Source organism: Physeter macrocephalus, chromosome 10 (genome assembly GCF_002837175.3).
Source record: "Physeter macrocephalus isolate SW-GA chromosome 10, ASM283717v5, whole genome shotgun sequence".
Classification (NCBI taxonomy): domain Eukaryota; kingdom Metazoa; phylum Chordata; class Mammalia; order Artiodactyla; family Physeteridae; genus Physeter; species Physeter macrocephalus.
Genome location: NC_041223.1, coordinates 86,853,751 through 86,876,796, shown reverse-complemented (window position 1 = coordinate 86,876,796; position 23,046 = coordinate 86,853,751). Strand labels below are relative to the sequence as shown.

The 23,046-nt window shown below is 37.4% G+C and overlaps 1 pseudogene; it reads left to right on the top strand.

Moving 5' to 3' along the window:
* Positions 1–4,348: 4,348 nt before the first annotated feature.
* LOC112067397 (NEDD4-binding protein 2-like 1) overlaps positions 4,349–23,046 on the top strand; it is a 41,512-nt pseudogene continuing 22,814 nt past the window's right edge.

The following is a 23,046-nucleotide window of genomic DNA, read 5'->3' as shown; positions in this document are numbered from 1 at the left end:
GCCTGATTTAATTGTCCATTTATATAAGTTGCTCAAATTTTTTGACTATTCAGAATTAAAAATTTTTTCTTATTATAACTGATCAATTCTTTTCTTTTAAATTTTCTTTGCATTTTTTTTTGTCTTTAATATCTGAACATACTCTTTGAATTTGAAGTTAAAACAGAGCGCAGTTAATAAACAGTGAATAGAGTTTAAGAACATTTTGCTATGGGTTATGAAGTGTGCCTGTCTTAGGTTGGCAAAGATTACACTATAGACTCAGCTAAGCCTGGGAAAAGAGTAGCTCTCCTTACCCTAAATCTGAAATTATCCCTATTTTCTCATTATGTCCACATCATCCATAGATCATCGTACAGTAGCTAGAATGCCTTTTATTGCAAGGCCTCTACTTTTCAATTTTAAAAGATTTGCTATCTAATAAATATCTGCAGCGTTCACTGTGTTGAGCCACTGAAAGCATCGGGCCTTATACTAGTGCAGTAATAATACAGAATTAAACAACAAAAAGACAAGGTGAAATGTGGAAAGCAAATCAGTTTGGTGGTGGAGATTAAACAAATATGCCATGCTTTTACTATTTTGTGAACAGTTTAATCTGAAATGAAGTTTAAAGTCTCCCAATAGCTTAAATATAGGTCAGCTACAATAGTAGATATTGATAACTGAAACTGGGGGAGGGCAATGTGTTTTGTATTATCTCTGGCAATAACTGATAAAGAATTAATAAATAAAATTTTATTTTATTTTTATTTCGTTACTCAAATCAGGCCTGTTATTCTGTGTATTAGATTTTGCTTATCAAGTGAGAAAGTGAATGAAAGAAAAATGTTCAGATGATGAATCTCCAAACATAGGCATAGGGTAGCAGCTTTGGTATGTATGAAATGGGCTTTTGTGCACTTTGGAGTAGATTGTATTACTTGGTTAGGAGCCTATAAATTAAAGCCACTGAATGTAATCAAAATGCTTAATGCCTTTTAGAATGAAGTAAAAAACATTAAATCTAAGAGATATCTTTTTTAAAAAAAAATAAATTTATTTGTTTATTTATGGCTGTGTTGGGTCTCCGTTTCTGTGCGAGGGCTTTCTCTAGTTGCCGCGAGTGGGGGCCACTCTTCATCGCGGTGCGCGGGCTTCTCACTATCGCGGCCTCTCTTGTTGCGGAGCACAGGCTCCAGACGCGCAGGCTCAGTAGTTGTGGATCACGGGCCCAGTTGCTCCGCGGCATGTGGGATCTTCCCAGACCAGGGCTCGAACTCATGTCCCCTGCGTTGGCAGGCAGATTCTCAACGACTGCGCCACCAGGGAAGCCCTAAGAGATATCTTTTATTCTACAATTTATGTCTTAGTTAATACTTAGTGATTACTCTGAATAGTCAAACTATTCTGATTAACCTTCAAGTGAAGTTTAAATAAATATGTGTGCAGTCTGAAATAAAAGCATTTGCATACATCTGAGATTATTTCCTCTAGGTAAGTTCCAATAAGTTGAATTTATGGATCAAAAAGTATGCAAATTCCCACCTCTAACCCAATTTCCTCACTAGATGATGAACATTTTAAAGTCAGATCTCTATCTCAATTGTGTGTAAACCCCATTGCCTAACAATCTTACAGATGAGGAAACAGAGTTTAAGTAATTTCTCATTTAATGTTTATTGAATAAGTAAATTCGGTAATTTAAAAAAACCTTTGAAACATTGAATAGAAGAAAAAATAATGAGCTTTCAAAACAGGCCATACAAGTTAAGCTATAAATAATTGTTCAGTTTTGTTTAGTTCTTACTCTTACAGTAAAAATATTGATCAATTATTTTTTGTTTTCTTGCATTAATTGTAGTTCTGATGTAAAAACGTTTTGAGTATTGCTGAAATTAATAATAATATACTACTAAATAAGTATGCCTAAACACAAATCTTCTTAGAGAAACACACACCTCCAAATGTCCACCAATGGCCACTTTCAAGTGTCATCTCAAATGGCATTTTGAAAAAAATGGAACATTTACTAATTCGTCATTGGATGTTTTAACACATCATTCATTTAGTCAACATTTATTGAGACTATTTTACATGCAATACTTTGTATCTATTATGAGAACCACAAAATAATAGAAAACTTGGTCTCTTTCCTCAAATAAATTACTATGCAATTAGATCTGAAATACAAAAAGCTGAAACGACTGAAGACTGTTATTATAGGTCTAAATAGTAATAAATGCAAATAGAAATGTTTCTAATTGAACTCAAATATGCTGACAAGGTGTTGGCTGGAGGAACACATACAGTCAGAAAGTGTTAAGAATGGAAGAATGATTGGAAATTGTAAATTGGCACCTGAGTTTGAGAAGAAATGAGAGTTAATGAATTGGCAAAGCTGTGAGGAGCAGATGTTTTAATTGCAGCATTGTTGTATTTAAAAACAGAAAGATTGTTGAAAGGAGACCAGTTTTGTAGGAAGCAGAAGCGTTATTCACCTGATTGAGAATGAGGTTGATAAAAAGAATGAGAGGACAATTGGTTGAACAACTCCAATGGTGATCCAATGAGACTTGAGCCTGGGCGATAGGCATCAACAGAGAAAACAAGGATGCTGTCGTGGTGGGAAGGGCAGCACACTTCTAGCTTATGTGAATTGGGGGAGAGAGAAAGAAAGAAGTGGAAATAGATGATCTGACAATAACTCTGTGGGAAAAGAATCAGATAGCCTTATATGGAGATAAGAAAGATATTTTGAGACTGCTGATTCTGGATGATTCAATGTGTGTGTGTATGTGTGTGTGCACAACATTTGTATATTTACTTCCTGGAAGAAATAAAAATAATAGCATTCAGTTAATGACTTGAGCACTGAATGGTCTTTTGAGCTAAAATCTTGAGTCATAAAAAATATCATCCTGCTCAATTTACCCTTTATTTAGGCACATGATATGGCTTGGATAATTAACCCTAGCTATTAAATATGTAAAAATGTTTTTCATATAACCAGTATAACTGTGCTTGATGCAATGGAAAATATTATTTAATTCAGAACCACCTAATTTGCATCAAGGACTTATCATTCATTTTTCCCTGCATCTGCACAGAGTTAATCTGAGTCCTGAAGTTATTTGGAACTCTATGTCCTTGAAAGATAACTGGAAAAAAAGTATGAGAAAGTACCGTATGGAGACAATGAGGCAAAACTCCAAAATTCAGGCTTCCAAACAATGGGGGAGCCTGATATTAGGAGAACATGCTAAGCAAATCACCTGTATATTTACAGTGTTCTCAATAACCTTAATGGAAAATTCATATAAAAATGCAGTGTCTTCCAGAAATGTCATAGCAAGATTAAGAGATATAAAATGACCAAGTGAACACTTTTAAATTTTTAAAAAATTTAAACAAGACATCTAAATCCTCCTATTTTATTTTTTCCCACATCACTTACTTCTAGCCATCAAGATATTAAACCTCAAACATACTAATTTACTAAAAAGAATTATTTCTCAATTCTCTTAAACTTACCTTACAAAGTGCAATATTTTCCATTCAAAATACCCAATTTAAGAAAAGCAGCAGAATGGAGCGCTGGGGCCCAGGTCACACCACCCCAAAATATGCTTCAACTGCACATGAATTATTTTGAATTAAATTTACTTAAGGAAGAGTCAAAGTGAGAGGGATACTCTCACCCTCCTCTCTGTCTCTCTGAAAGCAGAAAATAAATCTCCCATATGAAAGGTGCCCTCCCTGCATCTGGAAGTTTAAGGACACCCTTATCACCAGAGAGAGGAAATTTAGGATGAGAAACCTGAATAAATAAACCTTGGTACTTATTTAATTTAGTACACCAAACCCAAACTCTGTTTAGAATCTTCACTAATTACGCACCCAAAACCCAAGTTCTTTGTTCTGTTAATTCCTCACAAATTTATTGTTTCTTTGTCTAAAAAGTAAAAAGCTGCCTGCTTTGGCCACTTAGGCCCCATTTTTATGAGACCTCCATGTGCACAAATTCAATTAGTTTCTTTTTCTCCTGTTAGTATGTCTTGTGAATTTTATTATTAGACCAGCCACAAGAGCTCAAGAGGGGTAAGGGGGTAATTTCTCCCTCCCTGATGGGAGTTATTTCTAACTGTTTATTGAAAGTAAGAGAAAAGGCTATGGAGTTCCTTAACTGGTTGTGAGTGAGGCCTTGGCCATGAGCATGAAGGTAATAGACAAAGATAATTGTGGGAGGGGATGAAAAAATGATGAGAATGCAAATGGCAGACATGTGGGGAAAAGGAATATGCATCTGACAGACTGACTCGAAGTTTCAATAACACCTGCCACAGCCAATGAGCACCATGCTGTAAACATGATGGCAACCGTGGCACTGCCATCTCGGATCCAGTCAGCCATCTCCAGTACAGTTGTACAGGTAACTTCCTCACAAGTAGATTTTACTTTACATTATCAATGCTGACAACAGTACTGGAATATACACACTTTTTCCTTTTAATTTGTGATATTCTCTGGGATTTCTCCTTGCGTGTGTGGATGCTCAAAATGGACGTCTTGTCAAGTCATGCACAAAACTGAACTATTCTTGCAAAAATGCTAGCTGTTCCTCTCCTCCAGAGAACACGACACTGGGTAAAAGGACGAGCAAACTGTACTGTCATATTAGGATTATATTTTCAGGGAATAAGTCAATAACAGAGAAACGCAGACTCTTATTGAGGTTGTCTAAAAAAGATAATAGAGTTAAAAAAATATAGTTGACAAGAGTGAAATAATAGTGATGAAATTTATTTCCTTAAATAGTGAATGAAACTTCATTTCAAATGTCAATGGGAAGAATGGGAAAAAAATATCATTATTTCTACCATACATGACAATATACATAGAAAATCAGATTATCAGATGGAAAATGTTTGTGATTAATTAATATGAGTATTCAATAAAATGACTGGGTAAAAAGTGAACAATTGATCTTCATTATTCATGGTTTCAGCATTTGTGAATTCATCTATTCGATAAGATTTTTTTTTTTGTAATCCCAAATCAATAGATGCCATGTTTTTGTGGTCATTTGTGGATATGCACAGAGTGGCAAAAAATTTGAGTCATCCAACATGCACATTCCCAGCTGAGGTTCAACAAGCTGATACTCTGCCTTTTTGTTTCAGTTCTGTAAATGTGTCCTTTTTGTCATCTATTTAGTGTCATTTTGGGGGCATTTTTGTACTTTTCTTTGATTAACTGTCTTTTCACTGTGTAAAATGGTTCCGAAGCATAAGGCAGAGCTGTTGCCTACTGTTCTTAAGTACAAGAAGACTGTGAAGTGTCTTATGGAAAAAATACATATGCTAGATAAGCTTTATTCAGGCATTAGTTATAGTGCTATTAGCTGTGAATTCAATATTAGTGAATCAATAATATATGTTAAATAAAGTGTCTTTAAACAGAGACATATAAAACAAGGCTAAATGTTGATTGGTTGACAAAAATGTCATGACCAGAGACTTTCAGGAACCTTACCCTGTATTTCCCCTGGGAGCAATTATTCAGTATTTGCTAATTCAGTGTTTGTGGTGAATTTATACAATATAACTACTGAACGAATAATTGGAAACATTTGTATACAAAAAAGGATCTTACTAAATAACATGTTTGAAAGTGTAATATAAAAATATTCAACTAAAGATTCAACAAAACTATACTAAATTTAGTAATGAACTTAACTCACTTTGGTAGTATGATGTTCTTTGTTCTTTTGTCCTTTAGAATTTAAGTTGCCTGGGGACAGATAATATCAGATTCTGTTCTACAACCCCAGCTCTAGAATAATGTTTGGCACCTATAAGGAACCTAATAAGTTGTTGTTGTTGTTACTTTTCCATGGAGATTTTGCCTGCATTTATTTTATTTCTTTTTTATACTGACTGCAGAATTACTGAGATAAGATTTAAAAATTGCAGAAGAAAAGAGTAGTTATAAGAACAATGGAAAAATTTTAATAAGAAATATAGATCAATTTAATACACACACATTCCATAAATTAAAATACAACAAAAATTAATACCAAAGAACAGCTTGCAAAGCAATAAATACAAATGCATGTGACTGAAAATGGGTTAAGTTTATTCATATACATAAAGCTCATATGAATAAATGAGAAAGCTGAAATCTCAATAAACAAATGGGAAAAAGTAGACTATTTACCCAAAGGGAAATTCAAATAGATAAAAGTAGAAAATTTCAACTTCATTTATATGCTGAAAATTAGAATGGAAACATATCTCAACCTTATAAAGACCATAATGTGATAAACCCACATCCAGAATTACACTCAGTGACTCTAAATCAGGAACAAGACAAGGATGACCACTCTTGCCACTTTTATTCGATATACTACTGGAAGTCCTAGCTAGAGTAATTAGACAAGAAAAAGAAATAAAAGGCATCAAAACCAAAAAGGAAGAAGTAAAGTTGTCTCTGTGGATGACTTAATAAATATAGAAAATTCTAAAGATTCCACTAAAAAACTGTTAGAGCTAATAAATGTATTCAGTAAAGTGGCAGGATAAAAAAATCAGCACACAAAACTAACTTTATTTCTATACACTAACATGAACTATCAGAAAGAGAAATTAAGAAAACAATTCCATTTACAGTAGCATCAAAAACAGTAAAGTACTTAAGAATAAATTTAACCAAGGATGAGAAAATCTGATATACTGAAAACTATAAGACATTAATAAAGGAAATTGAAGATGACAGAAATAACTGAAGAGATATTCTGTGTTCATAAATTGGAATAATTAATATTGTTAAAGTGCCCATACTACCCAAAGCAAACTATGAATTCAATGCAAGTCCTGTAAAAATTCCAATGGTATTTTTCACAGCAATAGAAAAAACAATCCTAAAATTTGTATGGAACCACAAAAGAGCCTGGATAGGCAGAGTATTCTTGAGAAAAAAGAATAAAGCTGGAGGTATCATACTTTCTTATTTCAAACTATAATATATTGTACATATTACAAAGCTATTGTAATCAAAAGAGTACAATATTGGCATAAAAGCAGACACAGAGACCAGTGGAACAGAATTAAGAGATCAGAAATAAACCCATGCTTATATGGTCAACTAATTTTTGACAAAGGAGTTGTGAATATACAATGGGAAATGAATAGTCTCATAAATAAATGGTGTCGGAAAAACTGGATAACCATAGGCAAAAGAGTAAAATTGGACCCATACTTACACTATACACACAAATCAATTCAAAATGGATTAAAGACTCGGACATAAGATCTTAAACCATTAAACTCCTAGAAGGAAAAAAAAAAGGAATAAGCTAATCAGCATTGGTCTTTGCAATGATTTCTTGGGATTTGACAACAAAAGCAAATACAACAAAAGTAGGAATAAACAAGTGAGACTACCTCAAACTTAAAAGCTTCTGCACAGCAAAGAAAACTATCAATGAAATGGAAAGCAACCTACCACATAGGAGAAAATATTTGCAAATCAAAATATATAAGAACTCATACAACTCAATAGCAAGAAAACCTCAAACAATTGATTAAAAACTGGGCAGAGGTTCTGAAATTTCCCAAAAAGACATACAAATGAACAACAGGTACATGAAAAAATGCACAACATCACTCATTATCAGGGAAATGCAAATCGAAACCATAATGAGATGTCATCTCAAATCTGTTAGAATGCCTATTACTGAAAAGTCAAGAGATAAATGCTGGTGAGAATGTGAAGGGAAAGGAACCCTTGTGCACTGTTGGTGGGAATGTAAATTAGTACAGCCACTATGGAAAACAGTATGGAGTTTCCTGAAGAAATTTTAAAAATGAACCACCATATGCTCTGACAATCCCACTTTTGGGTATATATCCAAATGGAATGAAAGCATTATCTTGAAGAGATATCTGTACTCTCATGTTCATTGAAGTATTATTCACACTAGCCATAGTATGGAAACAATCTTAAGTGCCCATGGATGGATGAATGAATAAAGAAAATGTGGTTATGTATAGACTGGCATGTTTTTTAGCCTTAAAAAAAGAAAAATATCCTGCCATTTGTGACAATATTTGCCTTCCACAAACTTGGAGGGCTTCATGCTAAGTGAAATAAGCCAGATAGAAAAAGACAAATACTGCATGATATCATTTATATGTGGAATAAAAAAAAGTCAAACTTATAGTAACAGTAGAAAAGTGGTTGCCAGGGGCCAGAAATAGGGAGAGGCTGGTAATACTGTATTAAACTATAAATTGAATAAAAGTCTGATGATCTAATGTATAGCATGGTGACTCTAGTTGATACCACTGCATTGTAAAATTGCAATTTGCTAAGAGAGTAGAGTTTAAGTGTTCTAACCCAAAAGAAAAAGGGAAAAAGTAAATATGTGCAGTGATAGATGCATTAATTAATGATGAGGGGGAACACTTTTACAATGTACGCAGGTATCAAATCATCACATTGTACCCTAAATATCTTACAGTTTTATTTGTCAATTATATCTCATAAAGCTGAAAAAAAATTGCTTTTCAAAAAACTGAAATGAAAAAATAGTAAGTTCATACTTTTGAAGGCTATCAAATAACCAAATTTTTTGCTTTTAAGTGAGATTAATCAGCACTGACAAGTAAGGACATAATGCAATGAGCACTCTTATCTACTGCTACAAAACAGTCTGAGATTGAGCTGAAAAAGTATTAGGAGAATTTATGTCATATAGAGGAAAACTGCTCAGATGTGTTCATTTCAGCATTATTTAGAGAAGCTGAAACTTGGGAACAAATTCTATTCCAGTAAAGTGGAATGACTATGCAAATCATGTTATAGCCATCTGATGGAAAATTATGCATCCATTAAAAACAATATTTATAAAATTTTTAAACACATGGGGAGGAGGTACTTAGGTCAGCATATGTGTTACCAAATCAAACTTGGGTCTGTTCAATTTCTCTCAGCAAAGCTAATCTACTGACACCAGGTTTTGGTGGAGGGAAGTGCAGTGTTTATTAAAAGGCCAACCAAAGAGTATGGGTGGCTAATGCTCAAAAAAGACCTAAACTTCCCAGTGCCTTTCAGGGAAGGGTTTTTAAAGATGGGTGAGGGAGAGGGTTGCAGGGTGCCTGATCAGCTGGATATTCTTCTGATTGGTAGGTGATGAGGTAACAGGGTAGTATTTGGGGAGTTCATATCATCAACCTTCTGGTTCCAACAGGTCTGGGGTCTACATGCTCGTGGTCAGCATGCAATTAACTTCTTCCACCTGGTGAGGGTTTCAGTATCTGCAAAACAACTGAAGGATATGGCTCAGAATATTATTTATAGACCTTGAAAAGGAGCTAAAAGTCCTTAACTTTGTTTAAAGACCAAACTATCATTATTTTGTCTTGCTTAACTGTTTTCCTTTGTTTCCCCATTTCCTCATTTCTCTGATTAAATTTGCTCTTTGGAACTTGGGGAAGGCTTAAAAGACTAAAGTTTTTCAACAAACAAGAGGCAGGGACTTCCTTGGTGGAGTAGTGGTTAAGAATCCACATGCCAGTGCAGGGGACACAGTTTCGAGCCCTGGTCCAGGAAGATCTCACATACCGTGGAGCAACTAAGCCCCTGTGCCACAACTACTGAGCCTGCGCTCTAGAGCTGGCATGCCACAACTACTGAAGCCCATGTGCTTAAAGCCCATGCTGCACAACAAGAGAAGCCACCGCAACGAGAAGCCCCTGCACCGCGACAAAGAGTAGCCCCCACTTGCCGCAACTAGGGAAAGCCCGTGCACAGCAACAAAGACACAACACAGCCAAAAAATAAATTAATTAATTTTTTTTAAAAAAGAGGCAAGTGGAAGACATGCGGGGAGTGGGGGCGTCCCAGGAGGGTCCCGTAAGGTCTTGCCTGGTTACCTACGTATTCTGCAGTACACTAATGATTTGATATAGAAATCAATGTTATGGAGAAAAGTTTCCATTATGAAATAATTTTGAGAAACTCAGGATCAATTGCACACATACAGAAAAGTTTCCTTTTCTGAAGTTTTTCTCAAAGTCTTTTATATGCCATGCATGTTTTTTCATCAACAAAATCACTGACATAAATATCAATAAAGTTATATTCTGGAAGAAAATGAGAGCACACACACACAAACCCCTAAAACTTAAAGTTATAGTAATTATCATTTATATATAGTATATATATACTATATATTTATATATAGTAACTATCATTAGGCAAATTTTTATAGTTTACAAGTACTTTCTTACAAATAGCTTTACTTTTATAACAAACTTTAAAAATAAGCGTTTTTGAGTTAGACTATCTGGACTGAAATCTATGCCCAGAGATCTGTATCCTTTTTGTTGACCTGAAACAAATAGACTGCCAGATATTTCTCCAAAAGAGATGGGTTTATTCAGGATCAGCAGAGAATTGCAATTTGGGTTCTGCAGCCATGGTGAGATTCTTGCAAGTCCTTACAGGACAAGGGAAAGGGAACATTTTTATTGAGAGGAAAAGGAAGTTGGGAGGGCTGTAGTAAACTAAGAGTCCATGGCTTTTCATTGGCTGAGTCCTCGCCAGGAAAGAAGAGGAGCCTTTCTCCTTCCTGTTGGGCTCTGCTATCCATGTAGGGCACGCGAGCTCCCCCTTCTGGGCTCCCAACTCTATTTAATTGAGGTTTTCTGTTTAATTTTTTTATACTTTAGCACATTACTTTGTCTTTTTAAAACTAAGTTCCTTATCTGTAAATTAGGAATCATAATAGTAATCCATGTCTTATTTTGGGGTAGTTTTAATGATCGAATGAAGACTAAAGCTTTTAGCGGGGAGTAAATAATCTATAAATAGTAGCAATTATTACTATTACCTCCACATTACCAATAAGATTTAGAGAACTGAAGATTCTAACACCCTTGACCAATAAATAGAACCAAGATTCAAACTTTTACCTTCTGATTTCAAACTCATTGTATTTGCATTGTGCACAATGCCTTAGAGAGTTTGAGGCAAAATGACTTAGAGACAGAAAACTTGAGTATAAACAGAGTGCCATTTTAAAATGGCACTGATTACTTTCCACAATTTTGTTCCTTTGAAGTGCTCCCTTCCCTCTACCTGTGACTAAAGACACCTTTCTTAAGTAAATTCTTTAAGTGCGACTCTGTCTGCTCAGCATTGTCTTCAGGGCTTGTTTTATCAACAGTAATTACCAGAGGATGGGTTTTCAGGCCACTGAATTAGCCAAGCTATAGAACTTTGTTCTCTCAGGAAGTGTGTTTTTTTCACAAGCTATAAAGGCTTCTTAAAATCTCTGGTTTAAGAGAAGACAGGTAGGTTCTCATATATGCTTCCGCCTTCAATCTATTGCTTTAACACATTATCCCATTTCCTTAAGTCTCTGGAAAACTCCACTGTATACTTGTAAGAGAACGAGAATAAAAAAGTAAAATGCCTTGGCATTATCCTGAAAATAGTTTTTGTCTTAAGAATCCCTAGTCCAAAGTTTGATAAACACTGATTTAAAATATTTCTAGATATGGTGTAGGAAACAGAAAATTTTTAAACAAGTAAAATAAGTTTGTTTTGTCCGGTTACAGTGAAGTTCACTTCACCAAAAACTTCAGTTTTAACCTCCAAGTATGTACCAGCCACTATTTTAGAAACCATTTGTAAAAAATTAGTTACATAGATTATCAACTTTTAAGGGTCTAATCATTTTAATAGAAGGAAATCAGATATATTTACAAGTATCTCAAAAGTGTGAGAGAACATATCAAAGGGCAAAAGATGGTCAACAAAATACCAAAAAAGGTCCAAAGGAAAGAAAAATCAAATCAACTTTGGGAGTCTCAAGAGGTTTCCTATTTCTGAGAAATTAGTCAAATTTTGGTACTAGGTATTGATTTTTGAGAATATAGTTTGTGCCAATCACTCTTCTGGGACCTTTGCATATACATATTCATTTAATCCTAATAACAATTCTATGAAGCAGGTGTTATTATCCCTTGCAATAGAAGAGGAAACTTTGGCCCAGAAAGGTTAGCTAACTTGCCAAAGACCACACAGGTAGTATTAAGTGGAGCTAGGCTATAAACTCAGCAATGTGGCACGGGTGTCTATTTCTTTAGCGAACACAGTGACTGTTTCTTCAGTAGGGATTCTAAAAACCATGTATATGTTTGTATGAATGTGTGTTAGCAGAATTCAGTTACAAGAGGATTGGGGAATGTAGTTCTACTTGGCTGGATAATCAAAAATTCCAAGTAAAATGGAGGGACATAAGTTAAAAAAAGTCATTTCAGATTATACTGTAGGGACTGTGGCCCAACAGAGGAAGGTATACACCTAATTGGATGAGCAGTGGAAAGATATTGAAGACATTTGGGGAAACTACTGATGTAATTAACAGTGGGACTCAAGCAAATCTGGCAAAACAGATGGATTGGGAGGGGAAAGAACTGGCAGATGGACATTACTGCTGTTGAGATCGTGAGAATGGGTGGTGGCGGTGAGAGTGGAGAAAGACAGCCACAGGGGAAGCTGAATATACACGACCCTGTACTTGATTAGATGTGTGACATTTCTGTGTGTGTAGGAAAGAGGTGAATTCAGGGTGGACTGGTAACAAGAAAAGTCAAAGATAGTGTCCTATATGTTTCTCTGAGCCATGGGCTTCTAAGCCCAATTTGACGGTGTCTGATCTCCTTCTGTAGGCTTAGAGTTGTCCTAGGTTTTGTTTTGTTATAGTTGGCCGTTTTACTTCAAAAGCAGTTCCTGATCACCCATTACGTGCAAGACATCATGCCAGATGCTTTAAGGGAAATAAAGGTGGATGAAACATACTCTCTTGAAGTAAGTTCACATATAGGAATTTACTTGAGTGGAACTTCACGAAGACAGGGTTTTTTGTCTGGTTTCCCAATCTCTATAGTTCTTGCTAGCAAGTGCTCATCAAATATATGAATAAATGGATTAATGAAGAGGCTACATTCAAAGTAAACCAGTGGGAGAAGGTGAAAATCGGGAACATGATGACCAGGAAATGAATGGGGAAATAGCCAGCTCTTGATCTGACATTAGATCGTTGGATGTTATAAGTTAGAGAGACAGTTTTAAAATCCTTTCCCTACAGTGTGGCTTATTATAAAGTATCTAATCTGGGTCCAAGAGCAGCAGACAAGCATGATAGAAGGAACACTTTTAGCAATATTTTTCAAAAGCTTGACCAATTTAGTTAACTTAAAAGAATTCAGTGATTCCTTCAATCACTTATTCAAACAAAAAATATATCGATATTCTATGTACTAAAAACTGTGCTCTCTGGTGAAAATACAAAGGATAAAGTAGGATAGAAAATTTCTTGTCCTCATGGAATTTATAATCCAGTGAGACAAAAGTAAATAAGGAGGGATACAAGTATATTGTGATATGTGGAAGAAAATAATAGAGTATTATCATGGAGAGTAGGATAATACTTAATTAAAGACTATTGGTTTTCTCAGGGTATATGCCCAGCAGTGGGATTAGAGTCATGTACCAAAATGTTCATTGCAGCTCTATTTACGATAGCCAGGACATGGAAGCCACCTAAGTGTCCATCGACAGATGAGGGGTGGGATAGGGAGGGTGGGATAGGGAGGGTGGGAGGGAGGGAGACGCAAGAAGGAAGAGATATGGGGACATATGTATGTGTATAACTGATTCACTTGGTTGTAAAGCAGAAACTAACACACCATTGTAAAGCAGTTATACTCCAATAAAGATGTTAAAATTTAAAAAAAAGACTATTGGGAAAGTCTCTCTGAGGAGGGGACTTTTGGATGAGAACTGATGGATATGTAGGAGCTAGAAAATGGGAGCAGAGAAAGCGTGTTCTGTAGAAGAACATGGGCAAGAGCCTCAGGTAGGGAACAGCTTGATCTCTTTGGCGGTTGGTGGCCCACCTGTTTGACTAGCGTATCATGAACCAGGTGGGGAGCAGTATCACATGCAGTCATGTGACAGGCTGAGCCACATGATACAGTGTCTTAGGGGCCAGGGTAAGGATTTTTAAAGCTGAAAAGAACCCCAGAAGTCATGCAGCTCAACTTACAGTCAAACAAAGAGGACGAGATTCAATACCACCACTGATGAATGACAAATGTGGGTCTTGAAAATATAAAGATATAAAATATAAAAGTCATGGTCATATTGTGATGTATTTGAAAAAGAAAAGGAAATTGGGCTTTTTTGTTTGTTTGTTTGTTTGCGGTACGCGGGCCTCTCGCTGCCGTGGCCTCTCCTGCTGCGGAGCACAGGCTCCGGACGCGCAGGCCCAGCGGCCGTGGCTCACGGGCCCAGCCGCTCCGCGGCACGTGGGATCCTCCCGGACCGGGGCGCGAACCCGGTTCCCCTGCATCGGCAGGCGGACTCTCAACCACTGCGCCACCAGGGAAGCCCAAGAAATTGGGCTTTTTAATTGATAGAAAATCCATTATGCTATTGATAAATTTTTTTTAAATACAGTTTTACCAAGTCAGTTGATTGGTGCACTTATAGGAGCAAATGATGAAAAGTATTAATAAAAGCCAGGGTCTTAGTTGTGCATTGCCTCATAAACCACGAATTACCATCTCCCCAGAATGTAATGAAGTTTATTTGACGGAGGTTATCATTGCCATCGTATGCAGTAGCTGAGACTGAGTGCAGATTTCCACTTCAGTGGAAATAATGCTCTTTTTCATTTTTATGGAATTTTATTTGTTTAGCTTTTTCCTCAAATATATTACTTAAATTTCAAAGAACAATTTACTGAGATGCTTAAAAACCATGATCTAGATATGCCTGTGCATAATGAATTAGAGAAAGTTATAAATGTTAAAACAATTTTATTTTCAGAGTTATAGTAAGGTAGACTTTAAATGATCAATTTGTAGATATAAATAAATACATTAATTAGTAATTAAATTGCTAGTACTGCAGTGGCATTTTTTTCACAATGTAAAACTTTCCTCCTGTGTTTGGGCCAAAACCAGAGATAACAATTGTCGAAATAAATTGATCTAAAGGAACAATTAAGAAAAAAACCAGAAAAGCAACTTAGAGGGTGATTTTGGCCCCCCAAAATTATCTGGATTCTTAAAGTTAAAGGTAAATCATCTATCATTCCAAATGCAATCATGTATTAAAGCAAGAACTTTGAAAGAATAGTATTGTTAAAGAGCAGAGGAGTAATGCATGTTTGATTAAGGAAGAACTGAAAGAATTCTTGGTTTCTTCTAAGTTCTCGTGTCTGAGGTAGTCCTAGGAAACAGAGGCAAGTGAATTTATACTGAGGGAAGGGTATAGAGCATCAGTTAGTAGCCTGGATGATATAAAGGGGTCCCCTAACCTTGGTTCCTTAGGAATTCTTAAATGTCTAAATTTAGTCTACTTACCTAAAGTTTGTTATATTGTAATATAGTAACTTCTGCTAATTAAGCCACTTGACACAATTGTATCACAAGACCACTGGTTGTGGGAAATGCTGGAAAAGTACATTGCTTTCCAAGTAACAATATTCCATCACAATAGTTAAAATGAGTTATCTGATATAGTTATGAATGTTTGCATGATTTTTTTGTGCTATCCCGGGGCTCACTGGGGATATTTTTGTGATTACTTGCTTTCTATAAATCTCATTCTTGCATCCCTAGCCAGCACTGAGGTGATCTTGATGTGAGTAGCATGTAGCATACAGCAAGAAGAAGGGTAATCAACTGATGTGCTTGTTAAAGGTCTGAGGTAGTGGAAAGAACATAAGTTCCCTTGAGGTGTATTTGATCTTGAGGATACCCTTGGACGACGACGGAATAAACATTGAGAGGATGTCGCTGACCACATGGGAACTTCTGTGGTTTAGGAGGTCAGGTTTTGCAGTTGTCCTCTGAGCTAGAGTTACCTTTAAGACTCTCTAAAGCAGGGGTCAGCAAACCTATCCTGAAAAGGGCCAGGCAGTAAGTACTTCTACTCTGTGGCCCATATTGTTTCTGTCTCAACTTCTCAACTCTGCTGTCAAAAGAAACAATTGATAACCAAGCAGGTGTAGCTGTGTCAAAATTTTTTATTTGCCGAAATAGATAGTGGGTTGGTTTGGTCTGTGGGCTGTAGTTTGCTGACTCCTGCCCTGGAGAGATATTTAAGTGTAGGTAGACCAAAAATATTTTTACATAAAACTGTTTTCATTTTAATGGTGGGGAGGACTCTGATTTGGTATTAAGATACTCCTTTTAGCCACCCAAAGGGTAAAAACTATAGAAGAGAGAAGCAGACGCATATGTTGCATATATGCATATATTACACTTTTTACAGATTGAAGTTTTGTGGTAACCCTGCCTTGAGCAAATCTGTTGGAAGAAGATGCCATATAGGACTTTCATCGCTAGAGAGGAAAAGTCAATGCCTGGCTTCAAAGCTTAAAAGGACAGGCTGACTCTCTTGTTAGGGGTTAAGGCAGCTGGTGACTACGTTGAAGCCAATGCTCATTTACCATTCCCCAAATCCTAGGCCCTTGAGAATTATGCTGAATCTACTTTGCCTGTGCTCTATAAACGGAACAACAAAGCCTGAATTGCAGCACATTTATTTGCAACATGGTTTACTGAATATTTTCAGCCCAGTGTTGAGAAAAAAAGATCCTTTTCAAAATATTACTGCTTACTGACAATGCACCTGGTCACCCAAGAGCAATGATGGAAATGTACGATGAAATAAATATTGTTTTCATGCCGGCTAATATAACATCCATTCTTCAGCCCATGGGTCAAGGAGTAATTTCAACTTTAAAGTCTTATTATTGGGGCTTCCCTGGTGGCGCAGTGGTTGCGCGTCCGCCTGCCGATGCAGGGGAACCGGGTTCGCACCCCGGTCTGGGAGGATCCCGCGTGCCGCGGAGCGGCTGGGCCCGTGAGCCATGGCCGCTGGGCCTGCGCGCCCGGAGCCTGTGCCCCACAACGGGAGAGGCCACAAAAGTAAAAAGTCTTATTATTTAAGAAATACATTTCTTAAGGCCATAGCTGCCATAGATAGTGATTTCTCTGATGGATCTGGGCAAAGTAAATTGAAAACCTCTGGAAAGTATTCACTCTTCCAGATGCCATGAAGGACATTTGTGATTTGTGGGAAGAAGTCAAAATACCAGCATTGACAGGAGTTTGGAAGAAGTTAATTTTAAACCTCATGGATGACTTTAAGGGGTCCTTCAGTGGAAGAAGTAACTGCAGATGTGGTGGAAATAGCAAGAAAATTAGAATTAGAGGTGGAGGCTGAAGATGTGACTGAATTGCTGTAATCACATGATAAAACGTGAACGGATGAGGAGCTGCTTCTTATGGATGAGCACGGAAAGTGGTTTCTCAAGTTGGAATCCTTTGCTGTGAAGATTGTTGAAATGACAAGAAAAGATTTAGACTATTACATAAACTTATTTGATCAAGCAGAAGCAGGGTTTGAGAGGTTGACTCCAATTTTGAAAGAAGTTCTACTTCCTCATTTAAGTAACTCACAGCTATCACTCCTCTCCTCCCTGCTTTGGTTTTCGCTCTTCCACCAGTGCAGGAAGAGCAGTCTTTGCTTTTAATGATTCTCATCATTTGTGGAAGGCAATGGCTGGTCTACTGACTTGGAAGCTTCAGCATTTGAATTGTGACTGTGAATTGCTTCTTATATGATGAAGCAAAGCCAATTGGTCTGAGCCAGTTCCCTCTCTGAGTATCAGTTTTCTCAAGTGCAAATTGAGATTTATAATATATACCCTGAAGAATTACTGTGTATGTGCACTGCCAAACACAGTAGGAAGTTCTAGCAGTTGCACAGTACATTAGGGGTATTATGATTATTTTATTATATTATTATTCTGTGGCACTCTCTGCTTTTCATGCGAAGTTTGAGGAAAGGAATTGTGGATTAGAAGATTGTGGTCAACAACGTGAAGTTTGGACCCAGCTCTACAAAATCTGTGAGACTCCAGGCAATTCACCTCTCTTTTTCATACATTTCTTTTCTCTTGAAGAAGATAAGGAGGGCTTCCCTGGTGGCGCAGTGGTTCCGCGTACCGGAAAAAAAAAAAAAAAAAAGATGAGGAGGTTGTTTTAATCATATTACCTGAGTGAGGTATGGTGAGACCAGAAGCAGCTCAAGACAGAGGAACTGGATTTTTATGGTTCTGGTACTCACAGTTCCCTGGGTAGACACAGCACACCACTCAGGGCCACTCAGGGGTACCATGGAGTGGGGGTGGGCGTCGGTCACGAGCCACAGGGAGAGGGGCAGATGTGCGAAAGTACCTTTATTGTGTTTTCTGTGGGAAGGAAACGCGAAGGAAGGGTGAGCAGGTTTCAGATTGGCTAATAAAAATCTCAGCAGCGGGCTTCCCTGGTGGCGCAGTGGTTGAGAGTCCGCCTGCCGATGCGGGGGACGCGGGTTCGTGCCCCGGTCCGGGAAGATCCCACGTGCCGCGGAGCGGCTGGGCCCGTGAGCCATGGCCGCTGGGCCTGCGCGTCCGGACGCTGTGCTCCGCGATGGGAGAGGCCACAACAGTGAGAGGCCCGCGTAATGCAAAAAAAATAAAAAAAAATAAAAAATCTCAGCAGGCTCTGAGTCATAGGGACTATTTCTCTTCCTGCCTGGTCCTGGCGCCATTAGGATGGGTGTATAGTGGCCTAGAGTGTGAGAGCCCCATGAGGGATATGGTTGGTGGTGTGGGCTTAAGCAGCTGCTCAAGAAGGGGGAACTGACTGGCCTCAAAACTGGATCAAGATAGCACAAAACACCTGTTATTTCAGAGGTTAAAATAGGTGAGCTTAATACTCTTTGCAAGCTTAATTTCTGATTTGGGGTACAATGATTTCCTTGCCTGGTAATTCTTGGGCCAGAATATACATGCCACATTCACATAAGCAGGGATGCTATGGTCTTCCCTTGGCTGCATAAGCCAGTGCTTCCCCTCTCCCAGACTCGTCAACAGAAGGCACTAGAGATTCTTTCCTCTGGCAGGACACCCAGTCAGGAGGGTCTAGCCTGGAGACAATAGTTCTTTCCCAGTTTACAATAAGGTCAAGTTTCTCATTTTCTTCTATGCCCTATGGACCTGTTTTCCAGGTGGACTTTCTATTGACTTGCTCGGTAAGAAGAGAAACTGGACTCAGATACTCAAAGGACGTTATACACTGATTACAAAATAATTGATAGGTCAGCTCGTTCCTGAAGCTGCAGGTGCCTTTAGGGTGGAAGGTAGCAAGGTTAAAATAGGTGAGCTTAATATTCTTTGCAAGCTTAATTTCTGATTTGGGGTACAATGATTTCCTTGCCTGGTAATTCTTGGGCCAGAATATACATGCCACATTCACATAAGCAGGGATGCTATGGTCTTCCCTTGGCTGCATAAGCCAGTGCTTCCCCTCCCAGACTCGTCAACAGAAGGCACTAGAGATTCTTTCCTCTGGCAGGACACCCAGTCAGGAGGGTCTAGCCTGGAGACAATAGTTCTTTCCCAGTTTACAATAAGGTCAAGTTTCTCATTTTCTTCTATGCCCTATGGACCTGTTTTCCAGGTGGACTTTCTATTGACTTGCTCGGTAAGAAGAGAAACTGGACTCAGATACTCAAAGGACGTTATACACTGATTACAAAATAATTGATAGGTCAGCTCGTTCCTGAAGCTGCAGGTGCCTTTAGGGTGGAAGGTAGCAAGGTTAAAATAGGTGAGCTTAATACTCTTTGCAAGCTTAATTTCTGATTTGGGGTACAATGATTTCCTTGCCTGGTAATTCTTGGGCCAGAATATACATGCCACATTCACATAAGCAGGGATGCTATGGTCTTCCCTTGGCTGCATAAGCCAGTGCTTCCCCTCCCAGACTCGTCAACAGAAGGCACTAGAGATTCTTTCCTCTGGCAGGACACCCAGTCAGGAGGGTCTAGCCTGGAGACAATAGTTCTTTCCCAGTTTACAATAAGGTCAAGTTTCTCATTTTCTTCTATGCCCTATGGACCTGTTTTCCAGGTGGACTTTCTATTGACTTGCTCGGTAAGAAGAGAAACTGGACTCAGATACTCAAAGGACGTTATACACTGATTACAAAATAATTGATAGGTCAGCTCATTCCTGAAGCTGCAGGTGCCTTTAGGGTGGAAGGTAGCAAGCAGTAAGCAGTGCACAACATCACAAAATATCATATTCTGGGTCACAAAATAAAGACGACCTGATCCAATTCAAAGGTTGGCGGAATGCAGTTAATGGCAAATTGAATTCAGCCTGGGGTGAAAGAGCAAAGTTCAAAAAAGAGCGGTAGCTAAGAAATAGGCCAATTTACATTAGGTCTTGGTATTTTGCGAGCAATTTGCCACTTTAAAGACTGAAACATGTAAGATGTTTTACTTTTTTAAGTTGGCAAAGTAATCTTGTCCTGAAATAGAAGAGTACTATTAAAACAGAACAAAGGCAGAGCTCTTTTAAACTTTCTAATTGCTATAAATATAGACTCCAAACTATAGATTACCTTTGTAATTTTGACCAAAAAAACTCAGAAGGCTGCAAATAAGAAAGTAGTTTATTTGGGATTTTAAGGATTGCAATTTGGAAGGCACTGATTTGAGCTGAAACTCAAATGTGCTCCAAGGGAAGTAGAAACTCGTGAGGGTGTATAAAGAAAACAGACAAAGACATTCCAGAAAAGTACATGGGATGTTTTACAGAACTGTCATTGGTACCAGCAGGCATTCAGTTACTTACCAGCAGCAGATTGGTTGATAAGCTGTGGTTTCTATGGAGTAAAGAAAATTGAGTTCCAGGTGGCCTGTGGATGGCCAGGTCAAAAGTTTAAATAGCATCCGTGTGTGGACTTCTGTACGTTCCACTTCACTAACGGCCTCACGGCTCCATTTTAAGTCTCTTTGACATAAGTGACTCCATTTTGTTGTTCGTAGTCCACAATACTTAGGACCATGTCACTCACTAACCCTCTTGTTTATTTTTTCCATAGTACCTTTTTTTTTGTCTGGTTTACCAATAAACCTTTGTTAGAATTTTGGGTTAAAACAACAGCTTCATTGAGGTATCTTTCGCATGTAAAAACTGTGTATATTTAAGGAATACAACTTGATGTTTTGAAACATATGTATTATGAAAAGATGACTATAATCATAACATACGAAATAAATAACATATCCATTACCTCTACACAGTTACCAGTGTGTGTATGTGTGTGTGTTGAGATTTAATATAAGATCTATCCTCTTCCCATATTTCAAGTATGGAATGATACGTTGCTAACTATTTCACCATGTTGTACATTAGATTTCTGTAATTTATTAATCTTGCATAACTGAAACTTTGTAACCTGTGACCACTATCATCCATTTCCTCTTGATTCTGGCCCCCAGCAACCACCATTTTACTCTTTGCTTCTATGAGTTTGGCTAATTTAGATTCCACATATAAGTTAGATAATGCAGTATTTCTCTTTCTGTGTCTGGCTTATTTTGCTTAGTGTACTGTCCTGCAGCTCCACCATGTTGTGGTAAATGGCAGGATTTTCTTCATTCATAAGGGCTCAGTAGTATTCCATTGTGGATACATAGATAAGTAGATAGACAGATACATTTTCTTTATCCATTCATCCATAGATAGATGCCTAGACTGTTTCCATATATTGACTGTTGTGAATAATGCTGCAGTGAACATAGGAGTGCAGATATCTTTTCGAGATGGTGATTTCATTCCCTTTATATATATACCCTGAAATGTGTCTGATGCATTATTTTTTTTGAGGAATTTCCATACTGTTTTCCATAATGACTGTACTAATCTACATTCCTACAAACAGTGTACAAGGGTTTCCTTTTCTCCACATTCTCTCCAGCATTTAAAGTTTGTAGATTTTTTCATGATGGCCATTCTGACTGGTGTGAGGTGATACCTCGTTGTAGTTTTGATTTGCATTTCTCTAATGACTAGCGATGTTGAGCATCCTTTCATGTGTTTGTTGGCAATCTGTATATCTTCTTTGGAGAAATGTCTATTTGGGTCTTCTGCCCATTATTGGATTGGGTTGTTTTATTTTTGATATTAAGCAGCCTGAGCTGCTTGTAAATTTTGGAGATTAGTCCTTTGTCAGTTGCTTCATTTGCAACTATTTTCTCCCATTCTGAGGGTTGTCTTTTCATCTTGTTTATGGTTTCCTTTGCTGTGCAAAAGCTTTTAAGTTTCATTAGGTCCCATTTGTTTATTTTGGTTTTTATTTCCATTTCTCTAGGAGGTGGGTCAAAAAGGATCTTGCTGTGATTTATGTCATACCATGTTCTGCCTATGTTTTCCTCTAAGAGTTTTATAGTGTCTGGCCTTACATTTAGGTTTTTAATCCATTTTGAGTTTAATTTTGTGTATGGTGTTAGGGAGTGTTCTAATTTCATTCTTTTACATGTAGCTGTCCAGTTTTCCCAGCACCATTTATCAAAGAGGCTGTCTTTTCTCCATGTATATTCTTGCCTCCTTTATCAAAAATAAGGTGACAATATGTGCATGGGTTTATCTCTGGGCTTTCTATCCTGTTCCATTAATCTATATTTCTGTTTTTGTGCCAGTATCATACTGTCTTGATTACTGTAGTTTTGCAGTATAGTCTGAAGTCCAGGACCCTGATTCTTCCAGATCCGTTTTTCTTTCTCAAGATTTCTTTGGCTATTCAGAGTCTTTTGTGTTTCCATACAAATTGTGAAATTTTTATTCTAGTTCTGTGAAAAATGCCATTGGTAATTTGATAGGGATTGCATTGAATCTGTAGATTGCCCTGCATAGTATAGTCATTTTCACAATGTTGATTATTCCAATCCAAGAACATGGTATATCACTCCATCTGTTTGTATCATCTTTAATTTCTTTCATCAGTGTCTTATAGTTTTCTGCATACAGGTCTTTTGTCTCCTTAGGTAAGTTTATTCCTAGGTATTTTATTCTTTTCGTTGCAGTGGTAAATGGGAGTGTTTTCTTAATTTCTCTTTCATATTTTTCATCATTAGTGT